This window comes from Pseudophryne corroboree, chromosome 10 (assembly GCF_028390025.1).
Source record: "Pseudophryne corroboree isolate aPseCor3 chromosome 10, aPseCor3.hap2, whole genome shotgun sequence".
NCBI classification, from domain to species: Eukaryota; Metazoa; Chordata; class Amphibia; order Anura; family Myobatrachidae; genus Pseudophryne; species Pseudophryne corroboree.
In genome coordinates this window covers 228,747,971-228,769,824 of record NC_086453.1, presented here as the reverse complement: position 1 = coordinate 228,769,824, position 21,854 = coordinate 228,747,971, and positions in this window count along the sequence as shown.

Sequence of the window (21,854 nt, the reverse complement as noted above, 5' to 3'; positions counted from 1 at the left end):
GGCAGAGGATACTGGTTCTTTACTGTGATGTCGTTCAAACCTCTACAGTTGATGCATGGCCGCAGGCCACCGTCTTTCTTCTTAACAAAGAAGAAACCTGCGCCAGCTGGAGAAGAAGGTCAGATAAAACCCTTTGCCAAATTTTCTTTAATGTACTCCTCCATGGAATGAGTTTCTGGTACAGACAACGGATATGTTCGGCCTCGAGGTGGAACCTTCCCTGGGATGAGGTCAATAGGACAATCCCACTCCCTATGTGGGGGCAGGACATCAGCAGAAGCTTTACTGAACACATCTGTATAATCTTGATACTGATAAGGTGGAACATCAGTAGACTTGGAGGATGAAGGACAAACAGGAAGCACTTTGGAAAGACAGGTCTTGGAGCAGGATGGACCCCGTGCCAGGATATGGGTCATCCTCCAATCAGTCTGAGGGTTATGCAAACAAAGCCACGGAAGGCCCAGAACCACCGGATGGGTGGCCTTTGGAATCACCAAAAAGGAAATTAATTCTGAATGAAGAACTCCTACTTTCAAACGAACTGGTAGAGTCCTGGAAGAAATGACTGCATCAGAAATCTTGCTGCCATCCATGGCAGTCAAAGATATGGAAGACTAAAGTCTCTCGGTGGGTAGAGACCACCGCTTGACGTATTCTTCAGTCATAAAATTCCCAGCCGCTCCTGAGTCTAACAGAGCAATAATGTTCCTAGTACGCTGAGCCACTTGGAGCGAAACTGGGAGGTTACAATCACTTGGAGGTGGAGAGGAATGCATTGCTCCTAGCCGACCCTCTCCTTGGTGGGCTAGGACTTGGAGTTTACCGGACACTTGGGACAGGCATTAGCAACGTGAGATGGTGCAGCACAATGGAGACAGAGATGCTCAGAGAGACGTCTCCTACGCTCTGACGGAGATAGACGATAATGACCTATCTGCATGGGTTCGTCTTTGAATGGAGATGGCTGACGGGGTGGAGGAATAGACTTGGAAATTGATGATCTTCCTCGCTCAATTGCCCTTTCTCGAAACCGTAGATCGACTTTGGTACACAGAGATATAAGATCATCTAACTTTGAAGGAAAATCCCTGGTAGCCAGTTCATCCTTGATACGCTCAGATAAGCCATGCCAGAAGGCTGCACGTAAAGCATCATCGTTCCATGCCAGTTCTGATGCTAATATCTGAAACTGTATTAGATACTGTCCAACAGTTCGTGTCCCCTGGCGGATACGGAGAATCTCAGAAAAAGCTGAAGTTACTCGACCTGGCTCGTCAAAGGTACACCTGAATGTTGCCACAAAATCTGTATATGAAGACAGCAAAGTATCAGATCTTTCCCACAATGGTGATGCACAATCCAGAGCGGAGCCACTAAGGAAGGAAATAAAATAGGCAACCTTTGTACGATCAGTTGGAAAGCTGCCAGGCTGTAACTCAAAATGAATTTCGCACTGATTAAGGAATCCCCTGCAGGCTTTTGGGGACCCATCAAATTTTGCTGGAGTAGGTAAATGAAGACGTGAAGCAGAGGTGGGTATGGTGGGTGGGGTTACCACTGTAGGAACTGCCATCGATACACCAGACGTCCCGGAACTACGAAGAGTCGTTTGGATTCCATCCAGCCGAGAGGAAAGATCCTGGAGACAGTGGATAGCGTGACCTTGTGCAGCCTCCTGATGTTCAAGTCGGGCTGCCAGTTCTTGCATTGGCCTAGCCGCTTGGTCTTAGTCTCCGGCTGGATTCATTGGGTCAGTGCTTACTGTCACAACTGAGGGCTGGTGTTGATGTGAGGCTGCCTCAGTTGTAGGGGCTGGTGTAAAGGTGAATCTAGGTGGCTGAATAGGACTCCTAGACATAGAGTACTTCTACCACCAATGCCCGAAGATGTGACCACGACAACAAAGATAAAATTAATGTTTGTTTATTAAACACAGTTCTGGTGGTACACCGGCAGTTTGCACAAGATGAAATGAAAGATGATTAAAAACAGTACATAGTTCCACAAACAATAACAGCTGCAATGTTACCTTAGGTGTGGTATCCGCACAAGACTAGCTTGGGAGTTTAAGGAGATGGTCAGTCCTTACCAACACCTAGGTACTGTGGAATAGATGAAAGCTGGAACTGGTCAGCAGATGGAATACGGAGGCTGAGCGTACTGCAGAAAGAATGGTATTTGTAGACTGCCATTTTTGCCGGATGAAACGGATGTTGAAGAATTGTGAATGAAGTGCAAATCCGGATGAAACAGATAATGAGGTTGAATAACACTAATGATGCTAGACATCGCTGAATTGAGAAACAAATGACTTGGTACTGTAAATATCAGGAACACCGATGGCGGAGCATCGATGAAGGTAGGTAGCTGAACACCACTGGAAGCCCAATGCTGGAAGCTGGTGTTTCTTTAGATCATTGCCACTAGCAGAATACACTGAGGGAGCTAGGAAGTCAGGCAGGCACCGCAGGATGGTGATTGGCGCTCATCTCTGTAGAACTGGAGACTTCAGGAGCTGGAATACCTGGAACACAGAATCAAAGAGAGCAGAGACAAGATACACTTGGTGATGACAACCAAAGCACTGACGATTTCCTGGTCTAAGATCAGTCCCTTTATACCCTCAGCAGTGCAGGGATTGGATCAGCAATCAGGCTGAACTCAGCAGGACTGTGGATTGGTAGAAACAGTATCACATGATCAGAACCAACATGGCTGCGCCCATACTGATTCTTGGAGGGAAACCTGGCTTGTTATTCTATATGGAACTTTCACAGCAATGGCGGCAGCGGCCACAGGACCCAGAGAACGTCAACACTGCACAGCATTCCCCCAGCGCCAGCAACAGACGCTACGGCGGGTGAGAGGCGCTGTACAGACCCGTTATGCTTTAATATAGTAATCGCGGCTGACAGGAGACGTCACACGGATCCATCCACACGCTGGAAGCGCAGCAAAGGCAGCAGAGGCCGCAACTGTCAGGATATGTAATGCAGAGCCGTCCAAAAGCTGAGAGTCCGGTAATGGCGGCGGAGGCCGCAAAGAACTAGAAACGCCATTCCATTTAAAAGTTCTTTGTGACAGCACCTTCAAGCTAATAGGAAGGAAATATGAAGTAAGGACATAACATCATGACTGAGACCCGGCCCTGGAACACTGAGCCAGCCTCAGAAGACACCTGAAAGGTAAAAAATAATGTCCAGTAGTCCGGATCGTGACAGACCATTGCCCAGTTAGAGGAGATAGGTATGTTATTAATATCCAATCCATCCGTTTGATACGCTTGGCCTGAGTAAGTTTTCTGCACGCTAGGTGCTCCATCAGCTGACTTCAGAGCAGAAGGTGGCTCGGGTGACTGTGTGCCTTAATATGCTACCAAGTTGATGGGGTCACTCAAACTCTGTCTTGGAGATCATCAGTGGTGCTGAATCCTGGATCTACAGATGTGAGCACAGCGTTGCCTAGCAGATGGTGGCCATTTTTTGTTGCCAAGACTGGTCATGTAGCTACTGTACCATTCATGTGGCGGTGCACCATCACTGGCAACTGGCACACCAGCCAATGCCTGCAAGTGGTGGATTTTCTGGCCCATGAATGCATCCAAGAGCTCGGTCATCCATCGTACAGCCCAGACCTGGCTCCCTGCAACTTCTTCATGTTCGTAAAAATCAAGAGCAAGATGTGTGGGATTCGTTTTGAGTCTCCGGAACCTGCAGTGGAGACCTTCATGCAGCATGTAGAAGACATACCTGCTTTGGACTGGTCCAACTGCTTCACCAAGTGGCATGGGCGCATGCAACTTTGCATAGAATCATCTGACGAGTACTTGAAAAAATGTAATGTTCACTTTGGCCCTCATTTAGCTTCAGTTGCAGTTTTGCTAAAATAGCAAAACGGCAACTGGCTGCGATCGCATGCTGGGAGCCACCTAGCACATGGCAAGGCTGCCCAACATGCAAATACCCAACAGTGATGCAATTGCAATTCAATTGCTATTGCATCGCTGATTTGTGGATGCACCCTGACTCCACAGCCAGGCTGCGAAGGCAGGTGCAGAGCAGCCATTTTCCAGGTCACAGCAGCAGTGACATCACCCTCCTCTGTTTCCGACGCCACACCCGCTGAATGCCACATCACCGCCACTGCAACGCCGTCTCACTGTCCTGTACCTCCCTGCGAATGCCTCTGCCTGTCAATCAGGCAGAGGCGTTTCGTATAACTGAGATGCAATCACATCTCCCCGACGGCATACGTACATCAAGGCTGCTTAGTACATCTGCCTGTGGCAATCATGCTCAGTTTTAATATACTCGAGTTTCCTGTGCATTCTGTAGCTATAGATTATATATTGGATTTTTTTAAAATAAAGTAACAATTGGTGTGGGCTGTTTCTGTTTCGTAGCAGAGGGTTTAAGTTTGCCCATGGTTAAAATAGATATTTGCGCTGTAGGGCAAGTGTGAGATTTCAATGTTTGGGCTATGAGTAAGAACAAAGAGGACAAAATGGTTAGGGCAGTATAGTGGGTTTTAAACAGTTTTTAGTGCTCTCTGCCTGAACCTTTTGTGACCAGTCTTATTTGTGTGTTATTCTGCAAAGGTTTTACAATGCAATATACTTTTAGGAGTAAAACATTACTTTTTTTTTATTTGGATAATTGGATTTAATTTGTATTGTATACTGAGTTGTGTTGTGTATGAATATGTACATATTTATTCTTTCTATGTAAAAAAGACAATGTGTATTGGGTTCATAGGGTCATACATTGGTTATACCGCACATTGGGGGTAATTCAGGGTTGATCACGCAGCAAATTTGTTAGCAGTTGGGCAACGATATTGTCCATATTTACTTGCAGGCATAAACTAGCTGGCACCGACGATGTACGAGCAGTGCCGTAACTAGACATTTTAGCGCTGTTTGCAAGAAACAGCATCGGCGCGCCCCCCCCCCCCCCATATATACAAAACAGGGCCATTGCGCACATCAGGCGTGTGCCAAAACTATAGGAGCAAGACCACAGAGCTCCCTTTCACACATTATGGCAGCAAAGCCCCCCTTTTTTTACACATTACGGCAGCAGAGAGTCCCCTTTTTTACACATTACGGCAGCAGAGAGTCCCCTTTTTTACACATTACGGCAGCAGAGAGTCCCCTTTTTTACACATTAGGGCAGCAGAGAGTCCTCTTTTTTACACATTAGGGCAGCAGAGAGTCCCCTTTTTTACACATTAGGGCAGTAGAGTAGAGTAGAGTCCTCCTTTTTACAGAGTGTGTGTGTGTGTGTGTGTGTGTGTGTGTGTGTGTGTGTGTGTGTGTGTGTGTGTGTGTGTGTGTGTGTAAGTCATACTTGCCTACCTGACCCTTTCCATGAGGGAGAAAATGCTCTGTTGCTGGAATTTCCTGGTAATGTATGATTGCCATCACCTGTGGTGAAACATCTTTCTTATCAATTAACTAGCTCACCACAGGTGATGGCAATCATACATTACCAGGAAAGTCCAGGAACAGAGCATTTTCTCCCTCATGGAGAGGGTCAGGTAGGCAAGTATGGTGTAAGTGTGTGTGAGAGTGACAGTGTTTGTGTGTGTAAGTATTATACTTAACTGTGACCAGCTGGCAGAGTGGCAGGCCTCTCTTCTTCTCCTTCCTGGCCTCCTCCTCCAGCTCTCAACTCCTCGCAGTGCAGTCTCTCCCGAGTTGCAGGGGGTGGCGATCCGGCTGCTGCTCTTCCATCCTCTCTCCCCCGCGGCCGCCCCCCCCCCCCCCCCCCCCGGCGTGATGCAGTTAGGGAGCAGAAAGGGTAGCAGAGAGAGTGGGTGTAGGGAGCAGAGAGAGTGGGTGTAGGGATCAGTGAATGAGGGGAGCAGAGAGTTGGTGTAGGGAGCAGAGAGAGTGGGTGTAGGAAGCAGGGAGTGTGAGGAGCAGAGAGGGTGGGTGTAAGGAGCAGAGAGGGTGGGTGTAGGGAGCAGAGAGGGTGGGTGTAGGGAGCAGAGAGGGTGGGTGTAGGGAGCAGAGAGGGTGGGTGTAGGGAGCAGAGAGAGTGGGTGTAGGGAGCAGGGAGAGTGGGTGTAGGAAGCAGGGAGTGTGAGGAGCAGAGAGGGTGGGTGTAGGGAGCAGAGAGGGTGGGTGTAGGGAGCAGAGAGGGTGGGTGTAGGGAGCAGAGAATGAGGGGAGCAGAGAGTGCGTGTAGGAAGCAGTGAGTGTGAGGAGCAGAGCAAGTGGGTGTAGGGAGCAGAGAGTGGGTGTAGGGAGCAGAGAGTGGGTGTAGGGAGCAGAGAGTGGGTGTAGGGAGCAGTGAGGGTGAGTGTAGGGATCAGTGAGTGTGAGGAGCAGAGCAAGTGGGTGTAGGGAGCAGAGAGCGGGTATAGGGAGCAGAGAGTGGGTGTAGGGAGCAGAGAGTGGGTGTAGGGAGCAGAGAGGGTGAGTGTAGGGAGCAGTGAGTGAGGGGAGCAGAGCAAGTGTGTGTAGGGAGCAGAGAGTGGGTGTAGGGAGCAGTGAGTAAGGGGAACAGAGCAAGTGGGTGACACTGAGGGGAGCAGAGAGACTGGGGTGTAGGGAACAGTGCGTGTCAGTGGAGCTGCCAGTGCCGAGCTAAGTGTGCGTTAATGCTGCGGCTGCCACTTGTAACCTCCCCCCTCCGCCTCCGTCTCTGTTACTCACCCCACACACTGCCTCTGGCTCGGTCCGCTCCTATGCTTCTTCCGGCTCCCGCCGCCGAGTTCAAGGCAGAGCTCCGGAGATCGGAGCTCTGCACATCACCTGCGGGTGAGAGGGCGGGTGGGCGGTGGGCGGTGGCCGCAAACTACTTACTGCGGGAGGTGGCGGCGGAGAAGTGGGGAGAGCGGAGAGCGAGTGTGCCGGTTGCGCCTGCAGTGCCCATGCGCTGTGGGCGGCGCCCACTCGGCACACACGTCGTTACGGCACTGTGTACGAGCACGAGGCCGCGCATCGTTAATTGTTGGTGCATACACACTGAAAGATATGAATGATATCATTCATATCTTTCAGTGTAATCGGTAAATGTGTAGGGCCCATTAGTGTTATGCTATATAGGATGTGTATAAGTCACAAGCTAAGTGGAAGTGGCTGAAGGGTGGTATCTGATGGTCATGGTTGGAGTGTGGTACAGTATCTCTTCTTAATTTAAATGAATGGCATGTTGTAGAAGGGAATGTAATCCAGAGTGTCACAATGATGACCCGAAGAACAATGGGGTTTATTGTTCTGAGTGTACGGTGGGGGTAGTGAGTGGGGCAAGGGATAGTGAGGTGCAGTGGTTTGGTGAGTCTCAAAAGTTCTATGTTGGAAGAGCTGATGTAGCTCAGACAAGTAATGCAAATGGAACATTTCAGAGAGTCTTGGTTGTTCCTAATACGAAGATATGAAGAGTAGGTGCTATGGTGAAAACTCTGTATGTTAAATACCCATCCTTCTTTATCTGCATGAACAGAATGTTGTGTTGAATGGATCGGAGGAATCCTTAGTCTTTGAGACAAGAAGTATGTGATTTGCAGGTACCTGTCATCAGAGCCGTAACTAGGTATGTGCGCTGTGTGCCTTGCACACAGCGCAGGTTGACCTGGCGCGCACCCAGCCGCATCAACAATCTATAGTTGACACTGACAGGTCCTCAAATGTCAGCTTCGCATCCCCTCTCCCCCAAGACGGAGCTTATAGTGCAGCTGCGGGCGATATTGCCCGATCCGCCCCCCCTCCCTCGTGGTAAAAGTGAGCCGCCCTCCCTCCTTTGTGGTAACACTGAGCCCCCCCTCATGGTATGCTGACTCTGATCCACGTGTAATGGCCAGCCCCTCTCCCCCGTAACGCTGAGACGCGCGGAATGGCCGCCCCCCCCACCTCGTGGTATGCTGACTCTGAGCCGTGCGTAATGGCCAGCCCCCCCCGCCCCATGGTAAAACGCTGAGACGCGAGCAGTGATGCCCGACCCTCCACCCGCAGGATCTTTCAGCAGCGCCGGATGCCTGGCCCCTCTGTGTGCAGAGATCTGTGCTGCAGTGCCCATCCTGTGTAAGATGAGAACCGCCAGCTCCTGCCGTCTGAAGGTAAACTTAGCAATTAGCACAGCATGGGGGAAGGTGGCAGGCACAGGGGCAAATGCAGGATATCTTGGGGGGGGGGGGAGTGGTTACAGATATACTGTAATGTGTAAATGGTGACTGACTCGGCAGGTAGTGTACTGGTAATGTGTAAAACGGGGACTCCACTTGTCGTAATGTGTAAATAAAAATAAAATAAAAAAAGGGCTCTACCTGCCATGCTGTGTAAAATGTGACATTACCTGCCATACTGTGTAAAAGGGGACACCACTTGCTGTAATGTGTAATACGGGACTCTATCTGCAGTACTGTGTAAAAGGGGACTCTACCTGCCATACTATGTAAAATGTGACTCTATCTGTCGTAATGTATAAAAGGCGCTCTACCTGGTGTAATGTGTGTAAGTGGCGATACTGTGCGATGTAATTTGAATAATGGAGACTACTGTACAGCGTAATATGAATTGGTATTATTTTGTGGCAAAATATGGATGAGTATAATCTGCATGTGTAGTCAGGTAAAGATCCTCACTTCTGGAGGAATACTGACACTCAGTTCTGGCCACATGTCCACCGTTCTGGTGATTTCTCTACTATGGATAATAATAATAATAAATAATAATTTCTCTAACGTCCTAGAGGATGCTGGGACTCCGTAAGGACCATGGGGATAGACGGGCTCCGCAGGAGACATGGGCACTTTAAGAAAGACTTTAGGCTCTGGGTGTGCACTGGCTCCTCCCTCTATGCCCCTCCTCCAGACCTCAGTTTGATACTGTGCCCAGAGGAGATGGGTGCACTGCAGGGAGCTCTCCTGAGTTTCCTGTAAGAAAGTATTTTGGTTAGGTTTTTTATTTTCAGGGAGCCTGCTGGCAACAGACTCCCTGCATCGAGGGACTGAGGAGAGAGAAACAACCCTACTTCTCTGAGTTTCAAGGTCCTGTTTCTTAGGCTACTGGACACCATTAGCTCCAGAGGGATTGGTACGCAGGTTTCATCCTCGCCGTCCGTCCCAGAGCCGCGCCGCCGTCCTCCTCGCAGAGCCAGAAGATAGAAGCCGGGTGAGTATGAGAAGAAAGAAGACTTCAGAGGCGGCAGAAGACGTCTGATCCTCATAGAGGTAACGCACAGCGGTGAAGCTGTGCGCCATTGCTCCCGTTCACCTCACACACTCCGGTCATTGTAAGGGTGCAGGGCGCAGGGGGAGCGCCCTGGGCAGCAGTATAAACCTCTCCTATGGCAAAAGCATATATATACATGTACAGCTGGGCACTGTACATGTATATAAAGAGCCCCCGCCATGTTTTGATAGATTTTGAGCGGGACAGAAGCCCGCCGCCGAGGGGGCGGGGCTTCTTCCTCAGCACTCACCAGCGCCATTTTCTCCACAGCACAGCGTTGAGAGGCAGCTCCCCGGACTCTCCCCTGCTTACTGACGGTGACAGTGGGTTTTTTAGGGGGGGGGGGGGGGGTGTACATAATTGGCGTGCATAAAGTTATAACAGCGCTACTGGGTAAAACATTCTGAGTTTTTTCCTGGGTCATATATCGCTGGGGTGTGTGCTGGCATACTCTCTCTCTGTCTCTCCAAAGGGCCTGGTGGGGAACCTGTCTTCAGAAAAGAGCTTCCCTGTGTGTGTGGGGTGTGTCCGTCGGTACGCGTGTGTCGACATGTATGAGTTTGAAGGCTCACCTAAGGAGGAGGGGGAGTGTATGAATGCAAGGTCTCCGTCGGCAGCGCCGACACCTGACTGGATGGATATGTGGAATGTCTTAAGTGCTAATGTGAATTTATTGCACAAAAGATTAGACAAAGCTGAGGCTAGGGAACAGTCAGGAAGTCAAACCATGCCTGTCCCAATGTCGCCGAGTCCTTCGGGGTCTCAGAAGCGCACACTATCCCAAATAGTTGACACAGATACCGACACGGATTCAGACTCCAGTGTCGACTACGATGATGCAAAATTACAGCCAAAAGTGGCTAAGGGTATTCGATATATGATTATTGCAATAAAAGAGGTTTTGCATATCACAGAGGAACCCCCTGTCCCTGACACGAGGGTACACATGTATAAAGAGAAAAAGCCTGAGGTCACCTTTCCATCCATCCTCGTATGAGCTGAACGAATTATGCGAAAAGGCTTAGGAAACCGCAGACAAGAGACTGCAGGTTCCCAAAAGGATTCTTATGGCGTATCCTTTCCCGCAAAAGGATAGGATACGATGGGAATCCTCTCTTAAGGTGGACAAGGCATTAACACGCTTATCAAAAAAGATAGCGCTGCCATCCCAAGATACGGCTACCCTCAAGGATGCTGCTGATCGCAAGCTGGAGGTTACCATGAAGTCCATTTACACACATTCTGGTACAATACTTAGACCGGCAATGGCATCGGCCTGGGTTTGTAGTGCTGTGGCTGCATGGACTGATTCCTTATCAGCGGAGATTGAGACCCTAGATAAGGATACCATTTTAATGACCCTAGGGCATATAAAATATGCTGTATTATATATGAGGGATGCTCAAAGAGATGTTTGTTTACTAAGTTCCAGAATAAACGCTATGTCTGTTTCCACTAGGCGAGTCTTATGGACCCGACAGTGGACGGGGGATGCCGACTCGAAGAGGCATATGGAGTTTTTGCCTTACAAAGGTGAGGAGTTATTTGGAGAAGGCCTCTCAGACCTCGTCTCCACAGCTACGGCAGGTAAATCGAATTTCTTGCCTTCTGTTCCCTCACAGCCTAAGAAAGCGCCTCATTATCAAATGCAGTCCTTTCGTTCGAATAAAAGCAAAAAAGTACGTGGATCGTCCTTTCTTGCCAGAGGTAAGGGCAGAGGAAAAAAGCTGCACACAGCTTGTTCCCAGGAACAGAAGTCCTCCCCGGCCTCTGCAAAATCCACCGCATGACGCTGGGGCTCCCCTGAGGGAGTCCACTCCAGTGGGGGCACGTCTTCGACTTTTCAGCCACATCTGGGTTCTCTCACAGGTGGATCCCTGGGAAATAGAAATTGTTTCTCAGGGATACAAGCTGGAATTCGAAGAGGTCCCCCCTCGCCGGTTTTTCAAATCGGCTCTGCCAGCTTCTCCCTCAGAGAGGGAGTTAGTGTTAAATGCAATTCAAAAATTGTATCTTCAACAGGTGGTGGTCAAGGTTCCCCTACTGCAACAGGGGAGGGGATATTACTCAACCCTGTTTGTGGTCCCGAAACCGGACGGTTCGGTCAGACCCATTTTGAATTTAAAATCCCTGAACCTATACTTGAAAAAGTTCAAGTTCAAGATGGAGTCGCTCAGAGCGGTCATCACCAGCCTGGAAGGGGGGGATTTTATGGTTTCCCTAGACATAAAGGATGCGTACCTTCATGTTCCAATATTTCCACCTCATCAGGCGTTCCTGAGATTTGCAGTACAGGATTGTCATTACCAATTTCAGACGTTGCCGTTTGGGCTTTCCACGGCCCCGAGGATTTTCACCGAGGTACTGGCGGAAATGATGGTGCTCCTGCGCAAGCGAGGTGTCACAATTATCCCATACTTGGACGATCTCCTCATAAAAGCGAGATCTCGGGAGTAGTTACTGGACAGCGTGTCACTTTCATTGAAGGTGTTACAGCAACACGGCTGGATTCTCAATATCCCGAAGTCGCAGCTGGTTCCTACGACGCGTCTGACCTTCTTGGGCTTGATTCTGGACACAGACCAGAAAAGGGTTTTTCTTCCGACGGAAAAAGCTCAGGAACTCGTGACTCTGGTCAGGAACCTATTGAAGCCAAAACAGGTGTCAGTGCATCACTGCACTCGAGTCCTGGGGAAAATGGTGGCATCATACGAAGCCATTCCCTTCGGCAGGTTCCATGCGAGAACCTTCCAATGGGACCTGCTGGACAAGTGGTCCGGGTCACATCTACATATGCATCGGCGAATCACCCTGTCCCCCAGACCCAGGGTATCTCTCCTGTGGTGGCTGCAGAGTGCTCACCTCCTAGAGGGCCGCAGGTTCGGCATTCAGGACTGGATCCTGGTGACCACGGATGCAAGCCTCCGAGGTTGGGGAGCAGTCACACAGGGAAGAAAGTTCCAAGGTCTATGGTCAAGTCTAGAGACTTGTCTCCACATCAACGTCCTGGAGTTGAGGGCCATATACAACGCCATATGTCAAGCGGAGGCATTACTTCGCGACAAACCAGTTCTGATTAAGTCAGACAATGTCATCGCAGTGGCTCATGTAAACCGCCAAGGCGGCACAAGGAGCAGGGTGGCAATGGCGGAAGCCACCAGGATTCTTCGCTGGGCGGAGAATCATGTCAGCGCACTGTCAGCAGTGTTCATTCCGGGAGTGGACAATTGGGAAGCAGACTTCCTCAGCAGATACGATCTGCCCACGCGAGAGTGGGGGCTTCATCAGGAAGTCTTTGAGCAGATCGCAAGTCGGTGGGGACTGCCCCAAATAGACATGATGGCGTCCCGTCTCAACAAAAAGCTAAAAAGGTATTGCGCCAGGTCAAGAGATCCTCAGGTGGTAGCTGTGGACGCCCTGGTGACACCGTGGGTGTACCGGTCGGTCTATGTATTTCCTCCTCTTCCTCTCATACCCAAGGTGTTGAGAATAATAAGACAAAGAGGAGTGAGAACAATCCTCATTGTTCCAGATTGGCCATGAAGGACCTGGTATCCGGAGCTGCAGGAGTTGCTCACAGAAGATCCGTGGCCTCTTCCTCTAATACAGGACCTGCTGCAACAGGGGCACTGTCTGTTCCAGGACTTACCGCGGCTGTGTTTGACGGCATGGCAGTTGAACGCCGGATCCTAGCGAAAAAAGGTATTCCAGATGAGGTCATTCCTACACTAATAAAGGCTAGGAAGGACGTGACATCAAAACATTATAATCGAATATGGCGAAAATATGTTTCTTGGTGTGAGGCCAGGAATGCTCCTACGGAAGAATTCCAGCTGGGCCGTCTCCTTCACTTCCTACAAACTAGAGTGAATTTGGGCCTAAAATTAGGCTCCATTAAGGTTAAGATTTCGGCCCTATCCATTTTCTTTCAGAAGGAATTGGCCTCTCTTCCTGAAGTACAGACGTTTGTGAAGGGAGTACTGCATATTCAGCCTCCTTTTGTACCTCCGGTGGCGCCTTGGGACCTTAACGTGGTGTTAAGTTTCCTTAAGTCACAATGGTTTGAACCACTCAAAACAGTGGAGTTAAAATATCTCACTTGGAAGGTGGTCATGTTGTTAGCCTTAGCTTCGGCTAGGCGAGTTTCGGAATTAGCGGCTTTATCACATAAAAGCCCCTATCTGGTTTTTCATATGGATAGGGCAAAATTGCGGACTCGTCCTCAATTCCTACCTAAAGTGGTCTCATCCTTTCATATGAACCAGCCTATTGTCGTACCTGTGGCTACACGTGACTTGGAGGATTCCGAGTCCCTTGATGTGGTCAGGGCTTTGAAGATTTACGTGGCCAGAACGGCTAGGATCAGAAAAACAGAGGCACTGTTTGTCCTGTATGCAGCCAACAAGGTTGGCGGCCCTGCTTCAAAGCAGACTATTGCTCGCTTGCGATTCACGATTCAGCAGGCGCATTCTACGGCAGGATTGCCGTTACCGAAATCGGTTAAGGCCCATTCCACTAGGAAGGTGGGCTCTTCTTGGGCGGTTACCCAAGGGATCTCGGCACTACAGCTGTGCCGAGCTGCTACTTGGTCGGGGTCAAATACCTTTGCAAAGTTCTATAAGTTTGATACCCTGGCTGAGGAGGACCTCCTGTTTGCTCAATCGGTGCTGCAGAGTCATCCGCACTCTCCCGCCCGTTTGGGAGCTTTGGTATAATCCCCATGGTCCTTACGGAGTCCCAGCATCCTCTAGGACGTTAGAGAAAATAAGATTTTAAACCTACCGGTAAATCTTTTTCTTGTAGTCCGTAGAGGATGCTGGGCGCCCGTCCCAAGTGCGGACTACTTCTGCAAGGCTTGTATATAGTTATTGCGTACATAAGGGTTATGTTATAGTTTCATCGGTGGTGGACCGAGGCTATGTTGGTTTTTCATACTGTTAACTAGATAGTATATCACAAGTTATACGGTGTGATTGGTGTGACTGGTATGAATCTTGCCCTTGGATTACCTAAAATCCTTTCCTTGTACTGTCCGTCTCCTCTGGGCACAGTTTCTCTAACTGAGGTCTGGAGGAGGGGCATAGAGGGAGGAGCCAGTGCACACCCAGAGCCTAAAGTCTTTCTTAAAGTGCCCATGTCTCCTGCGGAGCCCGTCTATCCCCATGGTCCTTACGGAGTCCCAGCATGCTCTACGAACTACGAGAAAAAGATTTACCGGTAGGTTTAAAATCTTATTTTTATTTATATAGCGCTCTTTCTCCAATAGGACTCAAGGCACTTAACAGATACATAGCATAATATAGTACAGAAAATAATGAAGTACATTTTCATAAAATACAGAAGCATGAAGATACTAAAAGGGACATCATGGAAATGCTTGAGTAAACAGGAAAGTCTTGAGTCTACTTTTGAAGGATTCTATAGTTGGGGCCTCTCGCACTGTGCGGGGAAGTGAGTTCCATGGAGTCGAAGCCGCATGACTAAAAGCTCGAACCCCGGATGAATTACGGGAGATTCTAGGTACTGCTAAAAGTCCTTCATCTACAGATCGCAGTAATCGAGTGGGGCAGTATGGGGTCAGAACTCAGAAGCTGCTTCAGGTACCTTGGGCCCTGGTCATGTAATGCTTTGAAACTCAGTAAGCCAATCTTGAAGATGATTCGCCATCTTACAGGCAGCCAGTGAAGGGAGTAGAGGATGGGTGTTATGTGGCTAGAACGGGGCTGGTTGGTTAACAGCCTGGCAGCTGTGTTTTGCACCAGCTGTAAGCGGTGCAATTCTTTTGCTGGGAGACCAAGGTAGGGGGCATTACAGTAGTCTAATCGAGATGATACAAATGCATGTATGACTTTTGGCAGATCATCTGAGGGAATTAAGTGCTTGATTCTGGCTATGTTCCTCAGGTGAAAGAATGAGGATTTGATTGTGGCTGATATCTGATGTTTAAGTGTCAAGCCACCATCCAGGACAACACTAAGATTCCGCACACGATCACTGGTCTGTAGTTCTGAATCCCCAAGTGTAAGTCCAGTTGGTTGGCTATGCTGCGGTCTTGTACTTTGATGTTGCGGTCGTATCATAAGGACCTCTGTTTTATCTGGGTTCAGTTGCAGCCAACTGGCACTCATCCACTCCTGTAGCTCAGCTAGACAGCCATTTAGGGCTGCTACTGGGTTATCAGTGCCCGGAGCAAAGGACAAGTATAGTTGTGTATCATCTGCATATCAATGGTAGACCAGGCCATGGCGCCTGATTATTTCGCCCAATGGAAGCATGTATACTGCAAAAAGCATGGGGGATAGTATAGAACCTTGTGGGACACCACATGGCAATGGCACTGGGGGTGATGAGTATAATCCAGACGATACTCTCTGTGACCTGCCTGTGAGAAATGAATTGAACCAGCTTAGGACTGTGCCATCCAGACCACAGAAATTTATAAGTCGCTCGATCAGAAGCCCATGGTCCATGGTATCAAATGCTGCCGAGAGATCCAGAAGGATTAATATTGAACAGTCACCTCTGTCTCTTGCCATCAGCAGATCATTTAACACACACACCAGGGCTGTTTCAGTGCTATGTCTTCTCCTGAATCCTGATTGGAATGGATCATAAATATCATGGGTTGTCAGGCGGATTTCCAGTTGTTTTGCAACCACTTCCTCAATAACCTTTCCTAGGAAAGGAAGGTTTGATACCAGTCTGTAGTTGGTCATGCAGTCGGGATCTAAATTAGGTTTTTTAAGAAGCGGTCTAACAATTGCTTCCTTTAGGGGTCCAGGAAAGATGCCTGTCTGCAAAGAGCATTGAAAATTTTGTGCAAAGACAGGATCAATTATATCCATACAACCTATTAGAAGCTTGGTTGAGGCCGGGTCCAGATCACAGGTGGTGGGACGCAAAATCCGAGCAATTTCAGCAGTGTCCTTTACATCCACTGGGTCAAAGCTGGTCCATGAAGGCAGGTAGCTTATATTGGCAGGCTTTGTAGTTTGGCACTCCTTTGATGGCACTGTGGAGATGCCAGCCCGGATGGTGGATATTTTATCTGCAAAGAAGTTTGCAAACTCGTTGCATCTTGCCTGGGAGGGGGTCTCATCAGTCTGCAGGCATGCTGGCTTGCAAAGCATCTCCACTGTGCGGAAAAGTTGAGCTGGCCTATTGTTTGCTGCTGTGATCTCATTTGACAGGAACTGTGATTTCTTACGAGTGATTGTCGATTGATATTCTTCGTTATGCTTTACTAGTTTTATTTTGTCATCCACCAGGTTAGTCTTCCTCCATCGTCTTTCCAGTCTACGCCCCCTTTTCTTGAGCTCACTAACACTGTTGTCGAACCATGGAGCTTGACGTTGTGGTTTACGAGGTCTTATACGCACAGGGGCGATAATATCAATTGAAGCTGATATCTGGAAAATGGCACAGGTGCCATTTTCCTGGTGATTACTGTAGTGGCAGAAAAAAGGTACATATAGTCATTGGGTGTAGGATGAGCGGTGTAGTCCCCCCTTGACTCAGAGGCCCATGTGTACCACATACACTGCCCCCTGCACATACACTGCTCACTGACCCACAGGGAAAAAGGGGAAATCCCTGGCATACCCCACTGCCTGTGGGCCTTACCCCTTCCTCTAATGTCAGGAGAGAGTGCACTCTATTAGAGGGTCAGAAACATAGGGGGTGATTCAGACCTGATTACTAGGCTGCTAAATTTGTTGTGCTGCGTTCAGATAGTCACCGCCCAAGAGGAGTGTATTTTAGCAGTGCAAGTGTGCGATCGCATGTGTACGCCGAGCTGCAAAAAAAACCTCAGTCAGCAGACAGCTGCAAATCCGTTCGCACCTCACTCACCATTGAATGATTTTTCCTCTGTGTGCAGTCTGTGCTCAGCCCACAACTTACTCCTACACAGTGCGATGAGAACAGGCTGATTGGGTCCGGAGATGACGTCACACACCCTCCCTGAAAACACTTGGGAACGCCTGCATTTTCCCTGACACTCCCAGAAAACGGTCAGTTACCACCCACAAACAGCCTCTTCCTGTCAATCAGCATGCGAATGGCTGTGCGATTGAAATTTTTGCACCATCCTGTCACTGCCAGACGATGCCTGTTGTTGTTTGCCGAAGTGCGTGCGCATTGCAGTGCATACGCATGTGCAGTCTATTGCTGATCACCCACTGTGTGAAAACGCACAGTAGCAATCAGATCTGAATCACCCACATAGGGCTAGATGCATCATCGCCAGGGCCGGATTAACAATGGGGCTAATGGAGCTGCAGCTCCAGGTCCACCAGCAAAATAGGCCCACTGCAAACTGCTGTGCTGCTGTAAACAGGAAAAAAATGTCCTGCCACAACAGCCTGCCAGTGGCGCTGCGGTCTGGTGGGCACAGCTGCAGAGCCACCTATTTACTGTCGACTGCAGGGTACTGGGTGGATCCAATGGCACTAGGACCCACCCAGCAGCACTGCTCTGCTGCTGCCGGCACCGCCGCAGTAGAGATGAGGGGATGAGTGGGAGGAGACAAGGGCCGGCCTTACCATTACACCGCCACGTATGCGGTTGATAAGGCACAGCAAGAAGGGCGTCATGCAGCTCATCCAAGCCACCAGCCTGGAAGCCCATACTGAATCCCCGGCTCTGGTCGCTCATGCGGGGTTTATTTCTGAGCCAGAGATCAATCGAGATGCCGGGCAGGCCCGCTGCAGCTGTGCAGTGATTGGCGGCCGCAGAAGGCCGGGCCACCTGTGTTACCTTGACTGTGTCCCGTTCAGGTAGGTCAGATACCCTGGAGCCCCCTATTCCTGCATTACCGGAGCTGCCATTTGACAGTAACAGTGACAGGTAATGCCAGAATATGTCATAGCACAAAGCTTTGCATTAGGAATCAGCAATACAAGTGAAAGGTCCTCCTGCAGTCCCCCCTCCTCCCCCTCTAACCAGACTAATCCCCTCTCCCCCTGTCACCAGGCTATCCCCCCTCTTCCTCCCCCCATCACCAGGCTATCGCCCTGCTGCCCCGTCACCAGGCTAACCCCCTGCTGCCCCGTCACCAGGCTAACTCCCTCCGGCCCCGTCGCCAGGTTGATTTCACCCCCATCAGACTAATCCCCTCTCCACCCCTGGATGCAAGACTGGCTGGCCACACATGTAACACATGCTATGTGATCCTTCCGGGTTGGGTATGTGTGACCATAGTCCCTGCTAATCGGCATGCCGACTGACGTGATTGTAAGTGGGCGGGATGTAGGGGAAGGTATTGTGACTGGCAGTCTCCTACACATAACTACACCCCATCATTCCTACACATGCGGATGACTCAGTGCTGCAGGTTGAGTCAGTCAGTAAAATTAGTATGGGACAGTGACATTACCGTGTTCCTGTCACCCCTGCCTCCCCAGACTAGGGATGGACATCAGAAGCCCACCATCAAATGATGGCTGGGATTCTGCCATAGAATCTGTCGATGCGATGGTAACTGACCATTGTAACAAAAGAATTCAATAGAAGAAAAAAATTATATGACTGTTCCCAGTAGATGATGGCGTCAGAGGGTACATTAACTGAAGGAGATTTAGCCGCTCTCCCTGTGTTCCTCCCATCCCTTTCTGTGTGCCTCCCATCTCTTCCTGTTTCCTGTTCCTCACAGTTCTATCTGTTCACCTGAGCAAACGTGGGGTTCAATGCGGGTCATAGCTTTTTTTTCTTTTTTGTATGTAACAGTCAAAACCACTGTTGTGGAGGAGCCTCCCTTATCGACTATTCTTCCCTGTCGCCTTTCTGTCTTCCTCCCATCTTCCCCTGTTCTTCCCTCTATCTCCCTCCGTCTTTCTCCCATCTAGCCCCTGTTCTTTCTCCCATCTCCCATGTGACTCCCATTTTCCCATGTTCTTCCATCTGTCTCCCATCCCTTCTTCCTCCCATCTTCCCCTGTTCTTCCACCTGTCTCCCTCCCTTCTTCCTCCCATCTTCCCCTGTTCTTCCACCTGTCTCCCTCCCTTCTTCCTCCCATCTTCCCCTGTTCTTCCACCTGTCTCCCTCCCTTCTTCTTCCCATCTTCCCATCTCACCCCCATTTTCTACTGTTGTTCCCCCTGTATCGCTCCCATCTTCCTCCCATCTAGCCCCTGTTCTTCTCCCTGTCTGTCTCCTGTCTTCCTACCATCTAGCCTAGGGGTGGGCAAAATATGGGCTGCGGGACGGATGCGGCCCGCAAACCGATCCTGCCCGGCCCACTGCCTCCCACCAGCGAGCAATGACAAGCGGCCCGACCGGCTAAGCTGCTTGTCATTGCTCTGCAGTACCTCCAAGCTGCCGGTGCCAGTCTCCCCTGCTGCTGCACGGCGCCTGTGTTGTAGTAGCCTCCTCCTCCAGCCTCCAGTGACAAGTTGACAACGGCTGTGTCCAGCTGAAAAGGGGGCGGAGCTACGTGCCGATGAGGGGGCTGGGCTACACGGGACAAGAGCCTGACTGCTACAGATCAATCCTTCCTGCACTGACAGCCAGCCAGATCAGTGAGTTAATGGAAAAAGTGAGTGAGTGAGTGAGTGAGTGAGTGAAAGAAAGAAAGTGTATGTGTGTGTATATGTGAGAGTGTGTGTGTATATTTGTGCGGGCAGTGGCGTCAGACTGTTTTTAGGTTGGGGGGTAGAGATCTTTAGCTCTCGCTGTACCAACTCCTCCCGTGTTCTGTCACTGTGTCACCCCACCGTGTTCTGTCACCGTGTCGCACCCCCGTATTCTGTCATCGTGTCACCCCACCATGTTGTCACCCCCCCATGTTCTGTCACTGTGTCACACCATGTTCTGTCACCGTGTCACCCCATGTTCTGTCACCGTGTCACCTCCCAGTGTTCTGTCACTGTGTCACCCCCCCCCCATGTTCTGTCACCATGTCACCCCCCATGTTCTGTCACCGTGTCACGCCCCAGTGTTCTGTCACCGTGTCACCCCCGTGTTCTGTCACTGTGTCACACCCCCGTGTTCTGTCACTGTGTCACACCCCCGTGTTCTGTCACTGTGTCACACCCCCATGTTCTGTCACTGTCATCCCCTGTGTTCTGTCACTGTCACCCCATGTTCTGTCACCGTGTCACCCCCGTGTTCTGTTACTGTGTCACCCCCCTGTGTTCTGTCACTGTGTCACCCCCACCGTGTTCTGTCACTGTCACCCCAGTGTTCTGTCACTGTGTCACCCCCCCCGCCCCCCCCCCCCGTGTTCTTTCACAGTGACACACCCCCGTGTTCTATCACTGTGTCACACCTTTCCCCAGGGGCCATAAGACACCTGGTAATTTGCTTGCTGCACAATGATTATCCCAAATAAAATGTTAATGTGTAAAAGGGGGCTCTACCTTCTGTACTGTGTAAAAAGGGGGCTCTACCGTCCATACTGTGTATAAGGGAGCTCTACCTGCCACAATGTGTGTAAAAGGGGCTCTACCTGGTGTAATGTGTGTAAGTGGTGCTACTGTGTGGCGCAATTTGAATAAAGGAGACTATTGAGCAGCCTAATATGAATCTGTATTATTTTATGGCCATGCCCCTTCCACATGAAGCCACATCCCTAGATTTTTGGCATGTGGGGGGGGGGGGGGGGGGGGGGGCGGGGGGGAGCTGCTATTTTACGTGTGGCCCTCGGATACTGACAAGAAAGTGTCAAGTGGCCCCTCAGCTGAAATAATTGCCCACCCCTGATCTAGCCCCTGTTCTTCTCCCTGTCTCTCTCCCATCTTCCTCCCATGTAGACCCTGTTCTTCCTCCTGTTTTGCTCCTATCTGCCACTGTCCTTCCCCCTTTATTCCTCCACTTAATATTGTAATATAATAATTTAAGCACTGTGATTTTTCTGTTTCAAACACACATACATACATACATACATATACACACACACACAAATATATATATATATTAGTGATGTGCACCGGACATTTTTCGGGTTTTGTGTTTTGGTTTTGGATTCGGTTCCGCGGCCGTGTTTTGGATTCGGACGCGTTTTGGCAAAACCTCCCTGAAAATTTTTTGTCGGATTCGGGTGTGTTTTGGATTTGGGTGTTTTTTTACAAAAACCCTTCAAAAACAGCTTAAATCATAGAATTTGGGGGTCATTTTGATCCCATAGTATTATTAACCTCAATAACCATAATTTCCACTCATTTCCAGTCTATTCTGATTACCTCACAATATTATTTTTAGTCCTAAAATTTGCACCGAGGTCGTTGGATGACTAAGCTAAGCGACCCAAGTGGCCGACACAAACACCTGGCCCATCTAGGAGTGGCACTGCAGTGTCAGACAGGATGGCACTTCAAAAAATAGTCCCCAAACAGCACATGATGCAAAGAAAAAAGAGGCGCACCAAGGTCGCTGGATGGCTAAGCTAAGCGATCCAAGTGGCCGACACAAACACCTGGCCCATCTAGGAGTGGCACTGCAGTGTCAGACAGGATGGCACTTCAAAAAATAGTCCCCAAACAGCACATGATGCAAAGAAAAAAAGAGGTGCACCAAGGTCGCTGGATGGCTAAGCTAAGCGACCCAAGTGGCCGACACAAACACCTGGCCCATCTAGGAGTGGCACTACAGTGTCAGATAGGATGGCAGATTTACAAAATAGTCCCCAAACAGCACATGATGCAAAGAAAAAAAGAGGTGCAATGAGGTAGCTGTGT